This window comes from Oncorhynchus keta, chromosome 2 (assembly GCF_023373465.1).
Source record: "Oncorhynchus keta strain PuntledgeMale-10-30-2019 chromosome 2, Oket_V2, whole genome shotgun sequence".
NCBI lineage: Eukaryota > Metazoa > Chordata > Actinopteri > Salmoniformes > Salmonidae > Oncorhynchus > Oncorhynchus keta.
Window position 1 is genome coordinate 50,880,597 of NC_068422.1, and position 21,588 is coordinate 50,902,184.

Consider the following 21,588-nt stretch of genomic DNA (forward strand, 5'->3'; position numbering starts at 1 on the left):
AACAGAGTTTAAATGTATTTGGCTAAGGTGTATGTAAACTTCCGACTTCAAATGTAAACTGTATTTTTTTACCATCTATTGCATCTTGCCTATGCCGCTCTGTCATTTCTCATCCAAATATTTATATATTATTCCATTCCTTTATTTAGATTTGTCTGTATTAGGTAGTTGTTGTGGAATTGTTAGATTACTTATTAGATATTGCTGCACTGTCGGAACTAGAAGCACAAGCATTTCACTACACTCGCAATAACATCTGCTAACCATGTGAGTGGGACCAATAAAATTTGATTTGATTTGATAGCAGTTACACCAGCGGGCCCTGGTGGCAATAAATTCATAAAACCAAAAGCTTACCTAGCTGTCCTCCGGCTACACCATGGTGCTACCCTACATAGTGCTGCTGAGGCTACTGTTGACCTTCATTGCAAAACAGTGTGTTTTAATCAATTATTTGGTGATGTGAATATATTTAGTATTAGTTTTATCTAAAAAGGAAAACTTTTCAATGTTTCACTATTTTTTACTTTATTAATTTCACTGAGGAGGATGGACCTCCCCTTCCTCCTCTGGGCAGCCTCCACTGCTAAATCTGCAGCTCATTGATTTGAGCATCCTTTTGTAAAGCTCATTTGTTCAACTTTGTAAATGGTAAAAATAGAAATAACCTCAAAACCACCCAACTCCCCCCCTCTCTCACCCTTGTCCTCCCTCTGTTTTGTATCTGTGTGTATAACAGCAGTGTTAATCACTACAGACAGCATCGATTAAAAATGCAAAGCCCACCTGGGGCGCTGGGACACTGGAGACCCATGAAACACACACACACACACACACACACACACACACACACACACACACACACACACACACACACACACACACACACACACACACACACACACACACACACACACACACACACACACACACACACGTCACCCTCCAGTATGAGCCTTCTTAGCTGTCCCTCACCCTAGCTCACTTCTCTCTTTCTCCTCCCCTTTTTTCCCCTCTCCACCTCTCTCCATCAAGCGTCTTCTCTCTAACTCAATAATCTTACAGTCCACCTCATCACTATGTTTGTACACTATGTTTGCATAATGAACTTACACACAGCACTGACACACACTTACCCCACCAGACATGCCACCAGAATAAATTCAAGGAAACGTATAGTATTATACAGAGCCATGAGTGCATGTGTAACGGATGTGAAACGGCTAGCTTAGTTAGCGGTGCGCGCTAAATAGCGTTTCAATCGGTTACGTCACTTGCTCTGAGACCTTGAAGTAGTAGTTCCCCTTGCTCTGCAAGGGCCGCGGCTTTTGTGGAGCGATGGGTAACGATGCTTCGAGGGTGACTGTTGTTGATGTGTGCAGAAGGTCCCAGGTTCGCGCCCGGGTATGGGCGAGGGGACGGTTTAAAATTATACTGTTACACATGGAACTCCCTTCCCTTCTTATATAGCGCAACTGAACAGCAAACCTGGTTTCAAAAGACAAATAAAGCAACACCTCACGGTACAACGCCTCTCCCCCATGTGACCTACTTGTTGTGTGTATGTACTGACATGTATGTGTAACTGACACACATTACATATTAATGTTTTTACATGTATGTAAACTGTAAAATCTTTTGCCTGTAATTTATTTTTCGTTATTTCAGACCCCAGTAAGACTAGTTGTCATCATTGGCATCGGCTAATGAGGATCCTAATACATCAAAACCAAGACAGACAGACAGACAGACAGACAGACAGACAGACAGACAGACAGACAGACAGACAGACAGACAGACCACACACAGTAGGAGCAGGGCTTCTCTTAACAACCTCCTCCTCTTAACAACCTCCTTCTCTTAACAACCTCCTTCTCTTAACAACCTCCTTCTCTTAACAACCTCTTTGTTATCCGTCTGTCAGGATCAATATGTTGAGGAAACAAAACAACCAATTTACAAAAATAACAAGTGGGACACGACATTCCCTAAATGCTATTACGTGCTGTTTCAGAGACATCAGAGCTGAATGTCATACATACTGTTAGACACATTTCTGAGGAACTATTAACACCCTCCCTAAGGCCTTTCCTATTTGTAGTCTCTCTCGCTCTCTCTCTCTCTCCAGTCAAAACTGAATTATCTCAGCTGACAGTAGAACTCTGCTTTTAAAAGGGTGCACTGAGAACAAAGGCAGATATGAGTCATTTCACAGAGAGAGAGAGGAGTGTGTGTGTTTGTTTCTGTTTGTGTATGTCTGTGTGTCTGTCTCCACTCCAGCTTTGGGGAAATGGCTTTTGTTTCTACGCCAGAAAGGCGTTGAGGCTGGAGATATACACTTAGCTGACTGCACAAACAGGCAGTGTCTCTTGCACTGGGGCTCACTCTCTAAAGCAGTTTTTCCCGAAAAACAAAGATGGTGTAGGTCTATCTTTCCCTGTCAGAAGGCACGCAGCAACAGCAATGTCACAGGAGGAGTCAGGTACTTGCACAAACACACACACACACCTGAATGAGAACGGTCACACTTCACCTCTTGTGAAGAACATGTTCTCTGGAGGTAAACAAACACTCATTATGAACATGACATTTTACACACACACAAACACACAATAATGACATTGGCATAGCTAGCCTAATCCCCCAGTCCCAGTCCATTTTAGGTGAGGTCACAAAATAATGCTTACCTCTCCTCTTTGTCTGTCTGTCTACTCGGCACCTCACGACACACACACACGCCATCCATGCTTACCTTTCCCCCCCCTTTTATCTCCTCCTGTCCTCTGTCTGTGGCTGTGGAAACACCAGAGCCTGTTCACTAAAACATCCACCAAGTCAACTGCAGAGAAAAATAGATAGTCAGAAAAAGAGACAAAAAGAGAGAGATGTAGTGGAGCGCGCAGATGATGAGGAAGGGAGCCGGCTAGCTCTCTGCTGGTATAAATATGACGCAGAGGCAGCAGCCAGAGTCACTTCTTTCCTCTCCTCTCCTCCACCCCATCCCTCCATACCCACAGAGAGAGGGCACTGTATCCATGGCAACAACGAGCAGCAGTAGGTGGTGGTTACTGAGATGTTGGGGCACAGCAGGGTGATTCTCGTGAAACCAACTGAAACCATGTCTGTGATAAATTCAGCTATATAGCCTCTCAAATGTTTTAATAATTTACTATCACATTAAAGCTCACTATGCTTGGTTTCTGGTTCTTGAACTGTTTTGGCCTTAAATCTTATTTATAAAATGTACTTTAGATGCATTTAATTTATAGAAATAACTAACACATTTAATTAAAACCAATTAAATATTGTATAAAGTGGTACATATGCAAAGAGTTAACATTTCTGGGTATTCACATAAACTCGTCATATTTTAGACCAAATATATGACAAGTTTAAATTTGATAATTGTCGTCGTACACATTACCCATTTTAGATGTTCATTACGTAACTGTGTAATACTTCAGGTTTGAGCAAAATTATTAATTCAACTTTTACAGTATAATAGATTAGAAAGAACATGAATTGATCATGTCAATTGCTTTGCTGAGTCATTCTGCCATTGTCAGTAACATTTGCTAAGGGATTCTCATTAACATAATGCCCATTTCTCATGACATTGTTGTCAGTTACAGTAATGAATAATGTAACTCCATCACACTATGTACACAACAGATACACCGCTGACCAAACAACAGTGCTATAACACCCCCCCACCTCCGCGACTCTCTTGCGTCCCACCACTGCAACAAAAAAAAGACTAAAACACTAAAAAAATGACATTTAAAAATCTAAAGCTTGTCTGATGTTTTCAGAATTCAAAAGTGAGCATCAAAATAATTTCCAGATTGAGGCATATAAGCATGATGTTATAATTGTTGACATGTGAAGTGGCCTCTTCTTGACATTACACTACTTTTGATGCCTGAAAACATCTGACAAAGGTTGATATAACCTGTGTTAAAGGACGTTACACAGAAAAATCTGAGATAAATTGTCAAGATGAATACAAGTTGTTGCCAAAACATTGGTGGTTTACCCAATGAATTACTGGGAGATTGTATATAGAGTTTGCGACTCTCATTATTTTTATAGCCTACAGTTTTCTCACCATTAGTAAGCAGCTCTACTAACTTATTGGGGTGTGCGCCAGCTGATGCTTTTCCGAAGATGAATACACACCCGATGCTATTTACATGTGTAGAGCCAGCTCTATGCCTCAACACCAATGGGAAAAGAAGAACACCATATAATTTCCAGATCTTATTTGGTGCTTGTCTTTTTCATTCATTTGGGGGTTTTGCATATCAGTGTATTTCCACAATGAATGGCCTGGGATGTGGACTTAAAGGGATAGTTCACACAAATTACACATTGGTTTCCTTACTCTGGAAGCAGTCGATGAACAAGATAAGACAGCAATCCATGCTTGGGTTTTGTTTACCTGGTAGCTGTCTCCAGCTTTTTAGCATTTACAGCATAGCAAAAAAAACAATGTCAGCAAAACTTTATTGAGCTACACAATACATTTTGACACTTTCGGATGATTGAACATGGAAGGTGATAATATATCCACTTGCATTGGTTTTGTGTTACTTAACCCTAATTGTCCTCGGTAAGAGCATCTGCTAAATGAATAAAATGTAAATGCTACACAAAACTAAAGCATGGATTGCTGTCTTAACCTTGTCCATCGACTGCTTGCAGGGTAAGGAAACCAATGTACAAATGTAATTTAGCATTTAAAAAAAATCCAATTGGTAGTTACAGTCTTGTTCCATCGCGGCAACTCCCGTACGGACTCAGGAGAGGCGGTGGTCGAGAGTCGTGCATCCTCCAAAACACAACCCAGCTGAGCCACACTGCTTCTTGGCACAATATCCACTTAACCCGGAAGCCAGCCACACCAATGTGCTGGAGGAAACACCGTACACCTGGTGACCGTGTCAGCATGCATTGCACCCAGCTAGGCACAGGAGTCATTAGAGCACGATGGGACAAGAACATCCCTGCTGGCCAAAACCTCCCCAAACCCAGACGATGCTGGACCAATTGGGCGCTGCCCCATGGGTCTCCTGGTCGCAGAAAGCTGCGACAGAGCCTGGACTCTAACCAGGATCTCTAGTAGCACAACTAGCACTGCGATGCAGTGTATTAGACCACTGCACCACTCGGGAGACCTTGCAATTTGACCCCTACAAAAATGTCCCACAGGAAATCTGCAAGAATTTGAGCCTCTGTGAATGAATTGTACAGGTGAGATGCAGGTCAAAAGTTGATAACTGTCAATTTTTCCTATGCTTCTGCCGGACTTTGTATTGTCCTGCAGGTTTTAAAAAAATATTCCTGCAAGACAAGGTACATTTCTGCCGTTCAAGACAAATTCCTGCAGTGAACACTGCAGAGGCAGATCCTGCAGGATTAATTTATTTCTGCAAGACAAAGCAAATTCGTGCAGGGAAAGGTCAAATTAAGTTAATAGGCAGAGGCAGATCCTGTAGGATTTATTTCTGTACAATTATTTCTAGGACTAGATGAATTCATGGCAAATTCATGCAGTATTTTTGATAATCCTGTATAATGTCAATGCATGCTGACACGGTCGCCAGGTGTACAGTGTATCCTTTTTTATTTTCAAAAGCATGTTTGACTCATGTATTGTGTCCACACACATAAACTGGACATTTTTGAGGGACTGTACACCTTGTACACCAGATTATTTAAAAAAAAAATGAAAACATTCAAAAATGTTTCCTTTATTTAACTAGGCAAGTAAGTTAAGAACACATTCTTATTTTACAATGGCGGACTACTCCGGCCAAACCCTCCCCTAACCCGGATAACGCTGTGCACCACCCATGGGACACCCGATCACAACCAGTTGTGATCCAGCTGGAATTGAACCAGGGTCTGTAGTGACACCTCTAGCACTGGGATGTAGTGCCTTCAACCGCTGCGCCACTCGGGAGACGAATAGCAATTTCAGTTTATTCATTTTCATTTTAACAACGTTACAATTTATAGAACAACATTATTATATACAGTATATATTTTCCAAATACTCTGAATAAATTACATATACAAAACATATGAATAGGAGTGTGTTGTCTCCGACAGTGGAGGGTCTGGGTCACTGCGTAGTTCAACTCCCTGTCCCAAGCCCACCACCGTGAAGTGAGTGACCGTATTTATGTGTAGGCAATTAAGTGTTTGTGAACAAATAAATTATCCAACAAAAAAAACTATAAATAAAGCTACAAGCAGTGATGACCCAGGGTTCTTTTACCCTTTTTGCTTTCTTATAACACCCTTATTTTAAGACATTTATTATTTTGTCATCAAACTTGGTTTAGGCACAACATCAACAATCCCTCACTGTCAATGGATCCCTTTCTGAAAGCAGCAGTGACATGATTCAAACCTGGCCCACCATGGGTCTGTATGTATTGCTAGATGAGCACCTCAGGCAAGTCTGAGGCTCGAAAACCATGGAAGCGCATGCATGAATTGCAGAATATACTTCCTATATTCACATCTTATTAATATTTAGCATTTGGGCTCATTTGTGACCTCTCTATGTAATTGTTATTAAAAGTTTTGTGAAAAAGGAATTTTCTCAGCCCAGTCAAAACTGTTCGCTGCTCTGGAATGGTGGGACGCCAGGACAAAAACCACCTTCCGGAGACACCTGAAACCCCACCTCTTTGAATACCTAGGATAGGATAAAGTAATCCTTCTCACCCCCCTTAAAAGATTTAGATGCACTATTGTAAAGTGGCTGTTCTACTGGATGTCATAAGGTGAATGCACCAATTATTCGCTCTGGATAAGAGCGTCTGCTAAATGACTTAAATGTAAATGTAAATGAAAAAAAAAACAGATTTGAACTCAGTATGTATTACCAGAAAAGGACACTAACCTTATTCACAACGCATGCCTCATAGAACATATCATGTTTGAAAACCATGGACGATGACACATGTATGTATGAACGGCAGAATATATGCCTCCAATATTACCATCATAGGAACTTTTACATTTGGGCTCCTATATAATTGTTTTACCATGTTTTGTGAAAATTCTCAACCATTTTGTATTTGAAAGACTTGAGGTGTCAGGCCACGCATTCACTCAAATTCATTGGCTCACAGCAACCATGACATTTAATATCATCTTAGTTTTTGGAACGTATTAATAAGATTTTGGAATTTTAAACTTATGTTTTATTATTAATAAGATTTCTAATTCATGATAAGTTGTAAGTTTATCATTTCTGAATAGTCTTAAAAAACAAGTTCAGCATTTATTCTTGATGAGTACTAAATGTTTACCACAGGTTATAAACTGAAATGACGTTCAGGTTTTCCAAACTTCCATTTCACAAACAGAGGGCCCTCTAATTCTCAAGCCTCCGCGTTATCAGCACGAAGTCAAGGCCAGTCAGCATAAATCAACATTCCCGACCATTTTGGAGATGGCCCGTTCCCACCACCTGAGATTTGTACAACTGAATGAACTTAAAGAACAGACCTTCAGGCTACATTATATACAATGAAAGGGAGCAAGAGGGACCATTATAGATCTAGTCAGTTTCTGATTGGAATGTATACATAATTAGTCATTTCAAACATATTTTCCTCTATCACTGGTCTATAGATGCTGAAGTTTCACGGAAATTGGTTCAGCAGGCCAAAATGCCATATGATCCATCATGGTGAGGCCATCGACCCTAGAGGCAAATACTATGCCATTATTATACCAAGTTTTGTGAAGTCTCAACCATTTTGTATTTGAATGTCTTGAAGTGTCAGGCCATGCCCTCAGTAACAAAGCTGTTTATAAAAAGGATGAGTGTGCTGTGCTTACACAACTGCCATCTAAAACTGCCATTATCCACCCCGTCACCTTTCCTCCCCCACCTACAACCCCCCCCAGCACCAACTTATTGCATACTGCACAGTCAGAACAAACTATTAACCTGGCTTTAATGTAGTATAACCCTCAAATTCCCAACCCTTATCTACCTCCCATCTGTTGGGCTTGAATACATAACAAGTTGCTCTCTAGACCAGGGATGTATTTTATGTTGACACAGGTTGTGCGGATGTCTGAGCATTTTATTAACTGCACATTGTTGGAGACACCGCTCTCTTTTTATTCCTGAAGCAGTAGCCCCTGTGTCTCTGTCTTCTGCGGTGTAGTTGTTTGTATTAAAGGGGTCATTGAATACATACCCCACGTCACAGCTATGACCCATGCCTGCAAAACTCCTTATCAGAACCACTGACCATTCGTTTGTGACAACTGCATGTTTGACCTGTTTTGATAGTGTGGTGCTAGATTTTGCATGAATGTGATTGCCATGCACTATTGCTCTCAGATGAAATCAGCAAGGCTGGTCATTCACTAAGCCTGATTCCCCAAGGAGAGAAGCCTCCCTTGGTGTTGGCATTCTCACATAATTTTTCATTGCACACTTTGTTGTTAGCTTATAGTCTCTCAGCATTCTTTCCACAAAGCTTTTACTTTGCTGGTTGGAACTACTGGCATAAACAACTGTGACAAGCCTTGGTGCATGTTGGTAAAGACAGGACATCTCAACCATTCAAATCAAATCAAATTTAATTTGTCACATACACATGGTTAGCAGATGTTAATGCGAGTGTAGCGAAATGCTTGTGCTTCTAGTTCCGACAATGCAGTAATAACCAACAAGTAATCTAGCTAACAATTCCAAAACTACTACCTTATAGACACAAGTGTAAGGTGATAAGAATATGTACATAAAGATATATGAGTGAGTGATGGTACAGAGCGGCATAGGCAAGATACAGTAGATGGTATTGAGTGCAGTATATACATATGAGATGAGTATGTAAACAAAGTGGCATAGTTAAAGTGGCTAGTGATACATGTATTACATAAAGATGCAGTAGATTATATAGATTACAGTATATACATATACATATGAGATGAATAATGTAGGGTAAGTAAACATTATATTAGGTAGCATTGTTTAAAGTGGCTAGTGATATATTTTACATCATTTCCCATCAATTCCCATTATTAAAGTGGCTGGAGTTGAGTCAGTGTGTTGGCAGCAGCCACTCAATGTTAGTGGTGGCTGTTTAACAGTCTGATGGCCTTGAGATAGAAGCTGTTTTTCAGTCTCTCGGTCCCAGCTTTGATGCACCTGTACTGACCTCGCCTTCTGGATGATAGCGGGGTGAACAGGCAGTGGCTCGGGTGGTTGTTGTCCTTGATGATCTTTATGGCCTTCCTGTGACATCGGGTGGTGTAGGTGTCCTGGAGGGCAGGTAGTTTGCCCCCGGTGATGCGTTGTGCAGACCTCACTACCCTCTGGGACCTTACGGTTGTGGGCGGAGCAGTTGCCGTACCAGGCGGTGATACAGCCCGACAGGATGCTCTCGATTGTGCATCTGTAGAAGTTTGTGAGTGCTTTTGGTGACAAGCCGAATTTCTTCAGCCTCTTGAGGTTGTGCCATGGAAGAGTTTCAGAAAGTTCCCATTGTGGCTCTCAAACATGAAGGCACTGACACCTTAAATGTTCCCAATTTCTTACTGATGATGCAGTTTGTAGAAGTATGTAGATGTTGAAAGAAACATGACACTTCTCATACAATTTTTCAAAGCGACCAACAAATAAATATCTTGAGGAGCATTTCAGCTTCATCAATGGCAGGAGGGGAACTCTATCAGGAAACAGCAGCTTCCTTGTACAAGGAGCAGTAAGTGCTCTAGATACTGCCACGGTATAATTCATTTAAGCATTCATTCAAGCAAGGAAGACTGTAAAACAAGAGGAAGTGTCTGAGGCTTTCCAAAATTGGCGTGAACGTATTGAGCGTGGAGGTCTTGTGACATTTACTGGTGGTTTTATGGCAAGCAACCTCTTGTCGATTTGTTCTATGTCTCATCCCATGTACCAGGACTCAGTGTACCAGGTAATACTTTCAGTCAAACCATAGTGTGGTCATTTGCCAACATATACAGAGTAAGGTACAGGGCATGTAATCAAATGCAAACCTTGCAATCATGTTGAAAAATGTTAGAAGTATTACAGTTTTTCTCAAATCGCTTGGCTCAATTCTCAAATTCTCAAATTTCAAAATTCTGAACAATTTGTTTCTTGTTTACACCAGATTTGAATTTCTTATTAATTTAAGTAAATTGCGTATGTTTCGGCACGTGGGCAAAAGAGTAAGTACAATTGTCTACAATTTGCACAATACCTACATGTACATGGCTTGCTGATCAAAACTGATGAGTTGATTCTCAGTGAAATTGTCATACTCTTCACAACTTCTAAACATTCTTTCATCGTGTGAGCCATCACAAAATGATCCATTCAATTATCAAAATCTGTCAGACATACATGTATATTCCATAAATATCTATGACATGGAATATTTGTGATGTCTGCTAAATTGGCACCTGCCAGGTGACATAGTAATGAAATAGGAATCACAATCTTAACAATCAACCAATCAAGTTTGGAAGCATATATATGGAGCTTGCCCACAGCACAATCACTACCATTTTTGAACATGGCAGAACATCACAACCCTGAACAGCAGCTACATGCTCGTGGAAGAGAAATAAGAAGATGTGTAAGAATGCGTGGTGGTGGTGTCAGAGGAAGACATAATAGAGGAAGAGGTAGAGGCAAAGAATAAGAGTCCCTGATGAAATCAGAGTCACAATTGTTGACCATATCATAAACCATGGTCTTACAATGGAAGAGGCTGGTCGGAGAGTACAGCCTAATGTAAACAGGTCCACGGTGTCATCAATTGTGCAAACATTCCGTAGTGAAAACAGATAAATATGTACTCGTTCTTTACTTTTGTTACAGCATTTAATTCACAACAATACAGCAACTATTGTAAAGGTACACACAAGTCTGAAAATCACGTATGAGGAATATACAGTAATACTGCACAATTTGAATACAATATACTATCTGCAACAGTATCTAAATTCTACATGTCATATATATGGGACTGCACAACGACCTCATGCTGGTGGCAGAGCAGCAGTATTCAGCCATCAACAAGAAATTTGCAACATGGTCATAGCCAACAATTCAATCAGGCTAAGAAAGATCCAAAGTGCAATCATAAATGACAACAATAGCTTTGCAAATATCAATTCTGTCAGCATTTCCACTAGACAGTTTTGAAAAAGAATCGACTGACTATGAAACAACTCGACAAGGTGCCATTTGAGAGGAATAGTGACCGATTGAAGGAGCTGCGGTACAAGTATGTCCAGGTAAACCATTGGTGTGCACGTGGTATATTGTACAGGGAGTTTTCCTGTACTTCAATGATGCCTGTATATACTTCTTGAAGTTGTAGATACCCATAAGAACAGAAAGCATTTATACTTTACTAAACTGTCTGATTCTAGAATAGACTATGTAAAACTAACTCTATATTTTGTTTCTGTGTTACTATATAGAGAATAATGGAGCTGGAAGGACATGAAATGACCCACATTCTTGTTTTTGTGGACGAGGCTGGGTTCAATCTGGCCAAAGGCAGGAGACGTGGCTGTAATCTCATTGGACACCGAATCAAAATGGGCACACCAGGCCAACGTGTGGGCAGTACTACAATGTGTGCTGCCATTTCTGAGAATGGTGTGAGCACACATTTTCCACACATTGGGCCCTATAACACCCAACTTCTCTTGACCTTCCTAAATGCACTTTACAGAGAACTAATACCAGAATACGAAAGAGGTTAAATTAAGTTAGACCAGATTTGCCAAATCATGTAATTGTGTGGGATAATGTCAGCTTCCACCAAATCAACATTGTTAGGGAATGGTTTGCTCCACATGAAAAGATAACAATGGAGTTCATCCACCACACTTCCCATTCCTGAATCCGAAAGAATAGTTTTTTTCAGCATGGAGGTGGAAAGTATATGACTTTCAGGCACAAGATCAGATGTCTCTGTTAGATGCCATGAATGCTGCTTGTGAGGACATCACAGGCAACTATTGCAGGGGATGGATGTGCCACGCAAGGAGATTTCCCCCCCAGTGCATCACAGGGGAAAACATCAGATGTGATGTGGTCAAAAATCTCTGGCCAGACCAACAAGAGCGACAGGATGTCCACCAAGAAGATGGGAATTTGTAGTGTTACGTACTGTGAGGAGGTACAATGTATTGTTTTTACAGGACTACCGCAGGTTTTTTCATTGTTGCAGGTATTTTCATTGTTGCAGGTTTTTTTTTTTTTTAATTGCATGGATATTATTTTGTGGCAAATTCTGTTCACTATATGACTTTATATGTAAAAATGGACATGTAAATGTGAATTCTGTTTACATGTAACACATTGTTACAAAAATAAATGTACTGTATACAGTTGAAGTAGAAAGTTACATACAACTTAGCCAAATACATTTAAACTACATTTTCACAATTTCTGACATTTAATCGTAGTAAGAATTCCCTGTCTTAGGTCAGGTAGGATCACCACTTTATTTTTCTGAATGTGAAATGTCAGAATAATTGCCGAGAATTGTTTGTTTAACTTGGGTCAAACGTTTTGGGTAGCCTTCCACAAGCTTCCCATAATAAGTTGGGTGAATTTGGGCCCATTCCTCCTGACAGAGCTGGTATAACTGAGTCAGGTTTGTAGGCCTCCTTGCTCGCACATGCTTTTTCAGTTCTGCCCACAAATGTTCTATAGGTTTGAGGTCAGGGATTTGATGGCCACATCAATACCTTGACTTTGTTGTCCTTAAGCCATTTTGCCACAACTTTGGAAGTATGCTTGGGGTCATTGTCCATTTGGAAGACCCATTTGAGACCAAGCTTTAACTTCCTGACTGATGTCTTGAGATGTTGCTTCAATATATCCACATAATTTTCCTGTCTCATGATGCCATCTATTTTGTGAAGTGCACCATTCCCTCCTCCTCCAAAGCACCCCCAAAACATGATGCTGCCACCCCCACAACATGATGCTGCCACCCCCATGCTTCATGGTTGGGATGGTGTTTTTTGGCTTGCAAGCCTCCCCCTTTTTCCTCAAAACATAACGATGGTCATTATGGGCAAACAGTTCTATTTTTGTTTCATCAGACCAGAGGACATTTCTACAAAAAGTATGATCTTTGTCTCCATGTGCAGTTGCAAACTGTAGTCTGGCTTTTTTTTATTGCTGTTTGGAGCAGTGGCTTCTTCCTTGCTGAGCGGCCTTTCAGGTTATGTCGATATAGGACTCGTTTTACTGTGGATATAGATACTTTTGTACCTGTTTCCTCCAGCATCTTCAAAAGGTCCTTTGCTGTTGTTCTGGGATTGACTGCAACTTTTCGCAAAGTATGTTCATCTCTAGGAGACAGAACGCGACTCCTTCCTGAGCGGTATGACGGCTGCGTAGTTCCATGGTGTTTATACTTGTGTACTATTGTTTGTACAAATGAACGTGGTACCTTCGGTTGTTTGGAAATTGCTTCCAAGGATGAATCAGACTTGTGGATGTCTACAATTTTTTTTCTGAGGTCTTGGCTGATTTCATTTGATTTTCCCATGATGTCAAGTAAAGAGGCACTGAGTTTGAAGGTAGGCCTTGAAATATATCCACAGGTACACCTCCAATTGACTCAAATGATGTCAATTAGCCTATCAGAAGCTTCTAAAGCCGTGACATAATTTTCTGGAATTTTCCAACCTGTTTAAAGGCAACACAGTCAACTTAGTGTATGTAAACTTCTGACCCAATGGAATTGTGAAATAGTGAATTATAAGTTAAATATCTGGCTGTAAACAATTGTTGGATAAATTAATTGTGTCATGCACAAAGTAGATGTCCTAACTGACTTGCCAAAACTATAGGTTGTTAACAAGAAATTTGTGGAGTGGTTGAAAAACAACTTTTAATGACTCCAACCTAAGTGTATGTAAACTTCCGACTTCAACTGTACATACAAATGTGCATATAATTTTTCTGTGTACTACAGTAATGACTTTTCCCAGTAAACTTTTACCTACTGTTGAAATCAGTATCTAAAAATCTCAGTGTGATACACAATAGCATTCAGCTAGACAAAACTGACATTGTTGTATAGTACAGTAAGCAGTCAGTGTCAACAAAGTAGAACAAAACAGAAATTTGTATAAAACAAACATTTCCAGTTTGACTGCCATGGTGAAAAAACATCAAAACATTTGACCAGTATGGCTCACAAAATTATTTTTTTTCTCAATTTTTATGTCTTGGCCAATTTACTGACACAATGACTAGGTTTTGAAGCATTAATTAAATGTTTTGTCTGAGTTACTAAATTTGACTCAACAACCAAGGCAACGTCTCCCCTGTGTTTGCGTAGCGTAGCTCTGGTTCACTCTCAACAGTAGGCTACACTGTTGTGAACTAGGGCTGTTACGGTGCCCGTATTAACGCCACACCGGTGGTATGTCATGATGGCAGTCAAATTCCATGTGACCGTTTAGTCATGGTAATTAGGCTTCTCCAAGCTCTGATGCTGCTGCTGGTCATTAGCAACCTACCAAATTTGCTAACTGCCTGGTACTCAGCACTCTATTGTCCCTCTAATCACTCTAACATCAATGCAAATGTGTTCCAAAATCTAATCAAACACTTCGAGAGTCCATGAGCTCATGTTGAGCAACATCTCTTTATGCAATCGCGTTTTGAAAACAGTGTGATGGCCTCTATTAAAAAGAGAAAGATCCCATCAGCTAGGCCTACTATATTTCTCAACCTTCCTAATATAAAGCACATTGATTCTCATTAATATTAGGACTATGGGGGATAGTAGATTGACAGAGGCTAGTGCTTTTGCTGTTTGTTAGGCCTTCTCAAATAAAATATATTTTGATTTGTTTAACACTTTTTTGATTACTACGTGATTCCATGTGTTATTACATAGTTTTGATATCTTCACTATCATACTACAATGTAGAAAATAGTAAAAAAATAAAAATAAAAATAAACTTTCATGCGTGTATAAACTTTTGACTGGTACTGTATATGACAAAAAACAAACGTTACATTCATAAATAGTGTAAAATAATAGATTAAGTGCTGGGTAAAATAAAGTCAGAATATACTTTATACATATAATAGACACCTTTTTTGGTACGGACCCATCTCGTCTTTAAAACAAAGTACACTAACAAAACCCTAAGAATATTATACTGCAGAGGCAATAACATACATATTCACGAGGGGTGAAACGGTTCACAAAACTCACGGTACGATACGGTACAGTGGTGTCATGGTTCAGTACGGTTTCGATACGTCGACAAAATAAATGCCTGAGAAATATGTCATTTGTATTTAGATTTTCCATTTCACATTTCACTTATAATAGTAAACTAGCTTGAATTCCCAGTAGCATATGGAAACAAAGGGACAACAAAAAAACAGCAGTGCCTGTTAGAGGAAATTATAGTTTAGATGATTAATTATGTATACATTATTGATTAGAACCATTTATTCTAATACTATTATGTTATGATTTGAAAAGTACGAGTTTTTGGTTGAGCTGTTACTGAAAATGTAAGCAGAATGAATTAATTGTCTGATGCCTCCTGGGAAATTTAAGGAGGAGGGATAAGATAGTTTTTCAAACAGATAAGAATGTTTTGGTTGGATTCCATTAGTGAAGAGAAGTATATCTTTTAGACAGGTTGGAATGTAGTTTATGAGGGGAGTAAAACTTCTCTAGGACTGAATACTACCTATTGTAAGGATGGGAGAGGGTGTGAAACTGATGACGTCATTTTATGTTCCCTTTCTTTAAAATGTAATGTTCTTTGTATTTTGGGTCAGTACTCTTCAAGAATAAATGCTGAACTTGTTTTTAAGACTGGTCTCTTGCTAATTCATGCAAATGATAAACTTACAACTTATCATGAATTAGAAATGAGTGCGAATTGAATTGGTTTTGGCAATAAAACATAAAGGAATTTAGAATTCCTCTATCAGTGCCTGCCATATAACATGAAATAAAATAGTCATTTAAAACAGAACTTCAACAAGAGTGCATAGTCCAACACCATATATCAAAATTAAGTCACATAGCAGTGCCTTAAACAAAATAGGACCCCTTGAGACAAGTTACTTGAAAAAAATGTTTTTATCAGATTTTCAAGTTTTTCTTTAAGAAGATTAGTCTATCCACATTATCTGTAGTGAGCACAGATCGGCTTACTGTGACTTTGTCAGCTGCTTAGGAGAATACCCTCTCGCTAGGGACAGAGGTCCCAGGCACAGCCAGGTAGCGCCTTGCTAACATGGCAACACAAGGATATATTAACTATTTGGTCTTCCACCATGTAAGTGAATCAGCATCCAGGGGAATACAGTCCACGTCCCTGTATGAGGTCACCTCCTCCTCTATGACCTTGACCTTTGATTTGGTTCCCTGCTCCTGGGTCGTGAACAACTCCCCAAAAAGCTCAGCCATGGCAGACTTCTTTTCTGGAGGAGAACCCTTGTCGTCTGCTGTCTCTGAAGAGGGGTTGGCTCCTGTGGTATCTGTGGCTTAAATCACTAATTAATCAAATAAAAAATGTCACATTATAAAATACCTGTTGTATATTGTTCACAATCTCTACTGAGTTCAATGTAGACTCTCAGGCGAGCAGCAGCATCCAGGTGCAGCAGGGACTTGAACCGGAGGTTCAAAGCGGGGCTCTTGTGTAAGAAGTCTTGGACACCAGGGTCAGCATATCTAGGCTTCAGGTTTAATCTGATAGCAGTCATGTCATCCCTTGACAACTACATTTACATTTAAGTCATTTAGCAGACGCTCTTATCCAGAGCGACTTACAAATTGGTGCATTCACCTTGTGGGTTCATCTTCATCAGATGCCACCATTGATTTCATAGGCAGGACCATGGAAACTGATGGGATGCTCTCAGTGCATATTAGTGTTGTGATTGTTTAGAGAGGTTTGCACACTTGGATAACTTCCTCTGCTAGTCTTGAGTCATTTTCAGACAAAGTTACAATATCTTTGATATTCTTCCTCACAGCTTGATCAGTCAGTGTAGAATACACCACAACTTTCTACTCAAGCTATCTCTCAAACATGTCATGGCTGGAATTCCATTTTGTAGGGACATATTGGATTAGTTTGTGGTTTGGCAGCTCCAGCATCTCCTGTTTTGTCTTGAAAACATGTGCAGCAGTTGTGCTTTTATGAAAGAAGAATACCACCTTCCTGATCTTCGCTGGGAGGCGAGAGATTGGATTAATTGACATTGCTTTTTGAGATGCTAGATTAATAACTTTACCCCCAAGTTTACACTGGTGTGACTCCTCTCAAGGGGACGTGTTTGAAGGACATGGCTTTTTATCTTCCACTCTGCCGTAATGAAATGGTCGGTTACAGTAAGGTAGCTAGCTATCTGTAGCTCTAGACGTCCAACTGTCTGTTGTTAGAGCAACAGACTGTGTTTCTGAAAACTCGCTCTCAAGGTGTTCTTTTGTATAAGGCAAGTAATAATGTCTGGGGAAAATGTGTACGGGAAGGAATAGTGAAGAGCGGCTCGACCACAGGTTTCTGAACCCCGCATTCTCTGCCACAGAGAAGGGTCTCATATCTGCCGCTATGAATTTTGCTATCGCTACGTTGATTTCTTTAGCCCTACCGGAGTCAGATCCATATTGTTGCCAGAAGGCTGAGTCAAATAAGAATGCGCAAATGTGCTTGCAGGCTTGGTCCATCTGCTAAACAAGCGGTCCTGCAAGCATCAAATTAACGCCTACACCTGCTAAATATACACCTACACACGCTAAATGAATGCATTCTTTAAATATGCTAAGTTTACAAGCCAATTTCTCTAGCTCCTCCTTTCAACCAGATTTCATTAATCGGTGTACAGTCAGTTTGAAGCAACAACACCATAATTGAAAATGGCGAGAAAGACTTCCTTATCCACAGCAAAGAGACCCTAAATGACTGCACTCTCCTTCTGCTCTCCGATAATCCTGGAGTTGATGCTCTTTAGTCCACGTTAACAAGGTTGATTCTTTTTAAATAGTATTATTACTTAATCATAAAGTTGATCAGCTAGCTAACACAGAGGATGGATCTGTTTATGGCTCTGCAGCTATGTTGGAGGCTCAGACACTGAGACAGCAGTGCAAGTGTCAGGACTTCCACCGAAGTCGGCTCCTCTCCTTGTTCGGGCATATTTCATATATCCATTTGTCTTAGTTTTCATTTCCCCAATCAATCTAATTGTATTTAACCCTCTGTTCCCCATCATGTTTTGTGTGTAATTGTTTCCATGTCATACGATGCTCTTTAGCGCTTTACTTTATTGTTCCATGTTTTTGAGCGTGTTTGGTTTGTTGTGCTCCCGTTTTGAAACTTTAATAAAGTGTGCTTTATTTATCATACTCTGCTCTCCTGCACCTGACTTCGCCTAAAGACACACCTTGACAGAATTAATCACAGAGAATATGGAGTCAGCAGCAGGTACCCTGGTTAGAGGAGTCGAAGAACGCGTCCAGGAACATTCGGCCATGCTACATCCTCTTGGTGCCATGATGGATTGCGTTGTCCAGACCACGGACCATTGGGAGAGACACCCTTTCCATCCGGAGGGAATTCCGGGGGGGGGGGGGGTACGGCTCTACCTTCCCAGGGAGTATGATGCTACGGCAGCACAGTGCCAGGGATTCTTACACACCTTGACAGCAAGTAACTTAGGCCTATGTGTTGCTAATATTGTAAGTCTGATTAGGCCAAGGGAGTATTTTATATACAGTGCCGTGCGAAAGTATTCGGCCCCCTTGAGCTTTGTGACCTTTTGCCACATTTCAGGCTTCAAACATAAAGATATAAAACTGTATTTTTTTGTGAAGAATCAACAACAAGTGGGACACAATCATGAAGTGGAATGACATTTATTGGATATTTCAAACTTTTTTAACAAATCAAAAACTGAAAAATTGGGCGTGCAAAATTATTTGATATTCTGTTGGTATCGATAGTCTAAGAGTTTAACCACATGTATGGTTAAAATATTCAGCAATGGTCTACAACCTTTGTACTCCTGTGATTGAGAGAAACATGGTCTACTTGAGAATTTCTCAAAGTTGGGTTTTATTCAGAATTGCAGAAAAGGGGCTGTCCCAGGATGCCTGACCCTAACTGGGCTCATAGGCGGTCCTCTGATTTAGTTCAACTCAAAAGGGAATAGGAATTTCCTTCAATAAACAGTCCAAAATCACATTACACAATTTTACAACCAGTATCATACTCACTCATTCATCTTATACAACAATTAGATGTAAACCTCATATCTGAGGCTATTATATAAACAGCCTTATGGTAATGTGGCCACAACGTCTCCCATGAGCTTCCCCAAAATGTAACAAATGGACCAGTTCGTAGCTGGATTCTTCACCGATCTTTTATACCTTGTCCGGAACATGAAATTTGTTCGGACCTCAAGTTCTGTGAGGTGGAAGTTCCTTTGTTCTCTATGAAAATTCACTCTGTCTCTATACTGTGTGCAAGAGGAGATCCTCTCCTCAGGAATTTACGACCTCTCTCTGACCACAGCCAACTAGTTGAAGGAGGCAGGGAGAGGGGGATGGGGCTTGCTGTACCCAAAGAGGGCAACGCCATGATAGAAGTTGGGAACAAATATACACAGGCAGTTAGGAAAGCTAAGGCTAGCTTTTTGAAGCAGAAATTTGCATCCTGTAGCACAAACTCAAAAAAGTTCTGGGACACTGCAAAGTCCATGGAGAATAAGAGCACCTCCTCCCAGCTGCCCACTGCACTGAGGCTAGGAAACACTGTTACCACCGATAAATCCACAATAATTAAGAACTTCAATAAGCATTTTTTCTACGGCTGGCCATGCTTTCCACCTGGCTACCCCTACCCCGGGTCAACAGCCGGAAAGATGCCGCGGTCATCCCCCTCTTCAAAGGGGGAGATACTCTAGACCCAAACTGCTACAGACCTATATCTATTCTACCCTGCCTTTCTAAGGTCTTTGAAAGACAAGTTATCAAACAGATTACCGACCATTTTGAATCTCACAGTACCTTCTCCGCTATGCAATCTGGTTTCAGAGCTGGTCATGGGTGCACCTCAGCCACGCTCAAGGTCCTAAACGATATCATAACCACCATCAATAAGAGACATTACTGTGCAGCCGTATTCATCGACCTGGCTAAGGCTTTCGACTCTGTCACGCACAACATTCTTATTGGCAGACTCAACAGCATTGGTTTCTCAAATGATTGCCTCACCTGGTTCACCAACTACCCCTCCAATAGAGTTGAGTATGTCAAATTGGAGGGCCTGTTGTCCGGACCACCGGCAGTCTCTATGGGGGTGCCACAGGGTTCAATTCTCGGGCCGACTCTCTTCTCTGTACACATCAATGATGTTGCTCTCACTGCTGGTGATTCTTTGATCCACCTCTACGCAGACAACACCATTCTGTATACCTCTGGCCCTTCTTTGGACACTGTGTTAACAACCCTCCAGACGAGCTTCAATGCCATACAACTCTCCTTCCGTAGCCTCCAACTGCTCTTAAATGCAAGTAAAACTAAATGCATGCTCTTCAACCAATCGCTGCTCGCACCTGCCCGCCCGTCCAGCATCACTTCTCTGAACGGTTCTGACTTAGAATATGTGGACAACTACAAATACCTAGGTGTCTGGTTATACTGTAAACTCTCCTTCCAAACTCAGGTTAAACATCTCCAATCCAAAATTAAATCTAGAATCGGCTTCCTATTTCGCAACAAAACATCCTTCACTCATGCTGCCAAACATACCCTCGTAAAACTGACCATCCTACTGATCCTCGACTTCGGCAATGTCATTTACAAAATAGCCCATCCAACTACCTCATCTCCATACTGTATTTATTTATCTTGCTCCTTTGCACCCCAGAATCTCTACTTGCACATTCATCTTCTGCACATATTACCATTCCAGTGTTTAATTGCTTTATTGTAATTACTTCACCACCATTTCCTATTTATTGCCTTACCTCTTATCCTACCTCATTTGCACATGCTGTATATAGATTTTTCTACTGTATTATTGATTGTTTGTTTATTCCATGTGTAACTCTGTGTTGTATGTGTCGAACTGCTTTGCTTAATCTTGGCCAGGTCGCAGTTGCAAATGAGAACTTGTTCTCAACTAGCCTACCTGGTTAAATAAAGGTGAAATGTATTTTTTAATAAAATAAACTACAAAGACTTTAGATGCATGGTTTCCAGTTTCTTACCAATCAAACCATTTTGAATGACTACAATCAAGACAGGCCTTTAAAATACTAGGATGATATATGTTACCTCATCCCTGGCCATTGTTACTCTTTTTTTATCCAGACACTTCAATCTGTCACATGCACCATTATATTCTGACATGTCAGAAAAGATTAAAGGACTTTGTGGCTGGGAACAACGAACTTGGACCGGAGGCTTGGACCGTTTGAACACAATTTAGGACAATGGGAATTCGCGTGCAGAGACGCAGAGTGAGGGACAGCATGCTTCGTGTTAACCCAAGTGTGGCTGCCCT

General features: G+C 40.6%; 2 protein-coding genes across 7 annotated transcripts in view; both read right to left on the reverse strand.

Annotated features, from left to right (window-relative positions):
• Positions 1-2,949, reverse strand: part of ldb1a (LIM domain binding 1a) — a 35,863-nt gene extending 32,914 nt beyond the window's left edge. For 2 of the 5 annotated variants that reach the window (XM_035800356.2, XM_035800365.2), the window contains exon 1: positions 2,753-2,947. The gene's annotated coding sequence lies outside the window, so the exon portion shown is untranslated. Of the gene's footprint in view, positions 1-2,752 lie in introns of all 5 variants that reach the window. The other 3 variants (XM_035800346.2, XM_035800384.2, XM_035800392.2) reach the window with 3 other exon arrangements.
• The window catches only part of sufu (suppressor of fused homolog (Drosophila)), a 455,419-nt gene that overhangs the window by 309,021 nt on the left and 124,810 nt on the right, over positions 1-21,588 (reverse strand). The gene's annotated exons all lie outside the window — the stretch shown is intronic.